We start from the raw sequence: 6,000 nt of genomic DNA on the forward strand, positions 1-6,000 counted from the left end.
TTACTAATTCTGTTTCCATAAGAAGGTTTAATGTTTCTGCATAAAATTAACCATGCATGCCTTTTAGAATGTGTATTTAAAAGACCTCCTGCTGCTGCAGGAGAATTTTATTTTGTAGAATTCTTGTAAACATGGAACATTTCACTTGTGCATCTGTTTTGGATAATGGAAAATCCCTGCTATACACAGACACAAGCATGTACACACAGGCATATATATATATATATATACACATATATATGTAAAATATATTGTCCACCTGCACAGAGAGGGGGTTCAACCCCTGCAAAATTAAAATATTAAATTAATTTCAAAGCATTTTGGATTGCTTTATGAACAGCATTTTGCTTCTTCTTTTCTTAGCTTGCATATGAAGAAGCTGTCTGTGTTATAGCCAAGTTACCCCAATGTGAATTAGGAAACGGGTATCATGAGTCATTTTCCAAGAAATGCCAGATATCCACACTTCTGTCAGTAAACCTTTCCTCTTTGGACCAAATAGACTCTTCTTATCTAGAAATCAATGGAATGTAGGTTGAGTTAGGTATCCTGTTTGTACAATGAGAGGACTCCAGACTCCACAGTAGATGTATGCAGTATGTATTTATTCATCCAGTGCAGATTTGGATGTAGCTTTTTGTCCAACTGTGTGAAACTGCTAAAGAAATGTTCCTAAATATCTCAAACACTTATGAATATGTTGCCAGAAAGACCCTCCCCAAAATACTTTTGGCTGCTCTTTTTGTCATTTGCCTTTCACGTTTGCCTTTAGCCTTTGGGTTTCACTGGTTGCTGGCATTTGGAAAATCTTTAAACGGTGTTTATCAAACAGAAAGTGCTCCAAAATCCTTAGAAATTATGTAGCAGCTTGTGCCCAGTTTAGTTGGGTGGGACTCAAGCTATTTTCTGAGGAATGGTGTAAGATCCATGTGTACCCACGTGTTTCTGTGTGTTCTGGCAAATAAGGGGTAACAACTCTACCCAAGGTCCTGTTGGGAAGTTGGGAGGGAGTTACAAGTTTCATCTCATCCAAAATCCCTATGCTCAATCTTATTCTGTCTTCCAAATCTGTGATGGATTTGTTTCTCACCTTTAGGTTAGATATTACACAGGAAATCCTTCCCTGTGAGGGTGGGCAGGCCCTGGCACAGGGTGTCCAGAGAAGCTGTGGCTGCCCCTGGATCCCTGGAATTTTCCCAGGCCAGGCTGGACAGGGCTTGGAGCAGCCTGGGATAGTGGAAATGTCCCTGCCCATGGCAGAGGAGGCGCTGCATAAACCCTAAAATCCCTTCCAACCCAAACTGTTCTATGGCTCTGTGACTCTATGAATGTAACCCCTAAAAGACACAGGAAGACTTTCTGTGTAAATATTTTAGTTGCATTATAATTAGATTTTTTTTTTTTTGCAGCTGGAACAACTGCTTGGATACTTGTTAATTTGTTAATAACTTAATTTATTAATAACTTATTTGTTAATAACTTAATTGGGCTAGCAGCAAATCCCCAGCTTCACTCACATGGTGAGTTCTCTTTGGCCCTTAACATGATCTGTGCACATAACACAGTCCAGCAGCATCACTGCCCCATCTCTAAACTCACTTCAGTTCTTGGTGAACTAATTACTAATCCAGAAGTTATCTACTCCAGGAAAGCAAAGCAAAACAGGAAATTCATGCTGCTTTTTGAACAGTGTGAGTGACTTTTAATTTGGACATAACAGATCAGCAGGAGAATTTATTTTTAATTGAAAAATTAAAAAAAAAAATTATTATATTCTTTCATTGCTACTTTCCTGGGTTTTTTTTCCTTTTCCACTGTCACAATAAGTCCTGAATTTAACTGCATAGATACTGATAAATAATTTTGTCCATGAATATGTAGGAAAACCCATAAGATTCTTCACACTCTGTAATATTCAATAGAGCTCTGATATTGTCTTTCCTTTTACTAAAGATGACAGTGTCTATCAAATCAGAAGAGACAGAATTTTTTCCTCTAAGAGAAAGGCTGGATAACAAAGACAAAATCCTACCAGGAAAAATCTCTCAGTGAAGCCCTCTTGTATAATGATTTAGCTGCTCATTTCTCATTATTTATGCAGCCTCCTTGTTTTCTAAAAGCCACATATGGATAATTCTCTTCTTTTTAAATATCATATCTTTCTCCATTGTTCCTAGGAGGCATTTTAATGCAGATAATTGAATTTCAATTAATTCTGCATATGCTGTTCCAGATTATATTTGCTTACTATTGCTGATGTGGGCCTGTCATTACTCTCACCCTGCCTCATATTCAGCTCTGTGTCACCATTTTTTAAGCCTTGTGTGAACAAATAACATTTATTACTCCAGGAAGGTGCCACAACAAGTACTCTAAGGCCTGTCTCTCTTTGGGAAATATTGTGCTCTTTTATCAGCTTGTGCTGTTGTTTGGCCAATAATAAAAATTATTTCAAAGAAAATGAAACTGCTGGTTGGTAGAGGGTTATTGTATTAAATTTGTGGGGGGTTTTTAATTCTCAAATAATGAGGAATGTATGCTTAAATAAAATGGGGATTCTGAGCTCCAGGGTTTCTGCTCCCAGCTTTGCCTGAGTTAAGTTACTGCAAAAGACTAAGTAAGGCTAAGCTGAGATCTAAAACCAAGAACTGTCCAGTGCTCAGAGGATAAAACAGATAGAAACTTTATGGACTGCCCACTGGTGCTGTAAAATATTCTGGAAGAGAAGCTGGGGCAAGAATTTGGATATTAATGGTAGAATCCATATCACACTAAATTACATCTGGATCCTGTTGCTCTGGGACAGAGAACTCCCTTTCCCACCATCATGCAGGGGGAAACTTTTCAGTAATTAAATGTTTTTCTCATGTTAGCAGAGAGACCTTAAAGCACAATGAAGTGGCAGTGAAGAAGAATCCACTTTCTCTGTCAGCTTAGATCTTGCAAATACCTTCCTTCCACAACTGCTTGAAAGGGAATTGTGCCTGTAAAAAGGAGCAGAGGTGGAATCTATTGAAATTCTTTACAGTCAGAATTGAAAATCCAAAAGTAGGCTTGTAACAAAGGGTACTTCTTGTGAGAGGATTAAAAACCGAAAAAGCACTTTTGATATGACATTTCTGTTCAAAAATACCTATAGGTATTATAAAGAAGACAAAATACATTAAGTTATTGTTAGGATTACAATGACCACCTTGAAAATATGTCATTCCTTTATCTTACAGATAGATAGATGGGAATGGACTGGGGTTCTCACATTTTCCTCAGGGATGCTGTGCTTGCCTCTGTTCATTATGGCAGCTAATTAGCACAAACTACCTTGATTGGAAGAAATGAAAGCTTTTGTTGAAATACATTTATTCTGCTCAGAACTGAAATTATACTGCATAAGAAAAATTGTGAATGCAACATTTAAGTTCAAAAACTTGCTGTTTCAGGTTCAAAAAGTCTTCATGGAATGGTTTGGTGTGGAAGAGACCTTAAAGCCCATCCAGTGCCACCCCCTGCCCTGGGTTGGGACACCTTCCACTAGCCCAGGGTGCTCCACTCCTCAACCAATTGCCTGGATCTTAAATAAATTTATACATCACTCCTGCCTTGCACATAATTAAAGAAAATAATTCTCAAACCATCCCAGGAAGCTTCAGTATTTCAGTAGGAGTGTGATAGAATGGATTACCTCATTTAGTCTGTTCAGCTGGCAAAACTGAGACACAGAACTTGCTCAGTCATAATCAATCATAAATCGATTGCAATCATTAAAAAAAACAACTAACATGATTTCCTCTAAATCACAAACTTATAATTTCACTAAGCTGTTTCCAGGAATGTAGTAGTCCTGCTACTAGAGGTAGAATATACTTTATCCTTTGCTCTTTGTTTGTAAAACCCCATTTTTTCCCCCTTTAAGGAGAGAATCGGTGTTTATTTAGGGAAATTTCTGTGTAGGTACAAAATTCTATTTTCTCACTTTTAAACTGACTCAACCTCTGACTTTCTCGTCTGACTTGCTGCATAATAAGTAGCTGTAAGAACTCGACCCAGTGATTTTTAGAGTAAAGGGATTTTTATTTTTTTCAGCTATGCAAGGGAGCAATACTAAGAATGATAAACTGTGGTGAAGCAGGAGCAAGTCTGTAAGGAAAAAAATCCATTCTTTCTTTAAAAGCTCCACTACACTTAAATTTCATTAGATGAGCTATTCCAGTGGTAAAAAAACACTTGCCACAAAAAAAAAAAAAAAATCCAACTAAAAAACCCCACTCCATCCCTCCAACCAAAATCTGGTTTAGTATTAATTTTAATTATTAAAATTCTATTTTTTTCTCCCCCATTTCATATCATAACCAGCAGCCTCCATTAACATACAGCTGTTCTAAGGAGAGAAAGGGAGCAACCTGCACAGCTCCTACATCAGATGAGAAAGGAATTAAGTTTGATGAATGCTGTTTATGTCTCAGTAACAGCCCTAAAGGCATCTCATAATTTTGTGATAAGAAAATATTTCCCTGTCAAGAGCCATTAACATCTGGTTTTTTTGAAAAGTTTAGTCATTACATGCTTTGCCTGACAGCTCAATGTAGTACAGTTTGATGGATAGCTGAGTGAAAGGTTTGTAAGGTCGCCAAATGAAGTCAATGTTCCAAATTTAATGAAAAACACTGAAGTGCAACACTGTTATAAACATAAACCATCTAATTGTAAACCAAAACAAGGCACCTTCTTGGTTTGGGTCATTTTAGTGAAGTTTGAGGAATAAAGGGAATGCAAGATCTCAGCCCTTCCTCTGCATCTCTTTGTTAGAGTTGCTCCTTCCACCTCAGGGTTTAGCTGTTACCTGCAGTGACCTTTGGAAATAAGTATTGCAAAATTAATAGGATTCAAAAGCATTTATTAGAATAGAAAAGTTCCACTGTGGACTGAAATTTAACTTGTAGGTTTTGGTCCTTAATGAAGTTTGGAAGTGAATTATTTCTGCACAGCAAGAAAGAGGTTGAAGAATATATTCCTCCAATGAAAAATATCTTGCAATTTTAGACATTTTTCAAAACTGTTTAGCAAATGGACTCAAAACCTGGGATTTTTGCTGCATCCCAATAAAATATGTCCCAAGGCTCTGGGGAGCAGGGAGTGCAGGCTGAGCTCTGATGGAAGGCAGATGTACAGGAGATGGATGTGGTGACAGATGACAGAGGAGAGTGAGAAATCCATGGACATAAAGGGATAAGGTTAGAAAAGACAGAGATCAGATGGAGCTGAAATTTGTAAGGGTTTTAAGGGCAAGAAGAGCCGTTACTGCTCCGTCATCAATAGAAGAATGAACAAGGGAAATATTGGCTTTCTGGGAACAGGGAAGGTGATTTAGTGCCAGAAGACAGAGATAATAGAAGCCTTCTGAATTCTGGGGCTCATTTCCAAGGTCTCCCAGCCTTTTGTGCCTGGATACAGAGTTCAGGAGGAGAGGAGCATCCAGCAGTGGATAAGAGATACTCAAGCAGGGATCATTTCAGAACCTCGAGATGAGTTACACTGAAGCACCAAGAGAAGGATGGCTGCTGTCATGGAATCTGCCATCACTCTTTGTCACCTCTCACAGGCTTTGCTTTATTCAAATGCCTTTATCTTGACTCAGGAGGGTTTTTTCCAAGTCTTATTCCCACTTCCCCTGTCCTGGTGAGGAGGTAAGTGATCAGTTGGTGTCCAGCAAGGGTCAAACCCCCCACAGCCATGGAGCTGCTCCTGGGGTGGGCTGTGTGCCTCAAGAGAGCCTGAGGGTTGCTCCACCAGGCACAGGGAAACTCTGGAAATGGGGGAAAATAAAACTGTACCTGTGGGGTGCTAATGAGAAAATAGAGGTGACTCCTTTTTTTGCTGAATGTTTGATAATTGATCACAAATTGGTAGCAATGATTTCAAAAAAAACAACATTTTCTATTAGCTCAGGTTGCTTCAACCCTGGCCCTCTATATGTTTGTTTATTTTACTTTACTGAAGCTCTTC

Source organism: Cyanistes caeruleus, chromosome 9 (genome assembly GCF_971803275.1).
Source record: "Cyanistes caeruleus chromosome 9, bCyaCae1.hap1.1, whole genome shotgun sequence".
Classification (NCBI taxonomy): domain Eukaryota; kingdom Metazoa; phylum Chordata; class Aves; order Passeriformes; family Paridae; genus Cyanistes; species Cyanistes caeruleus.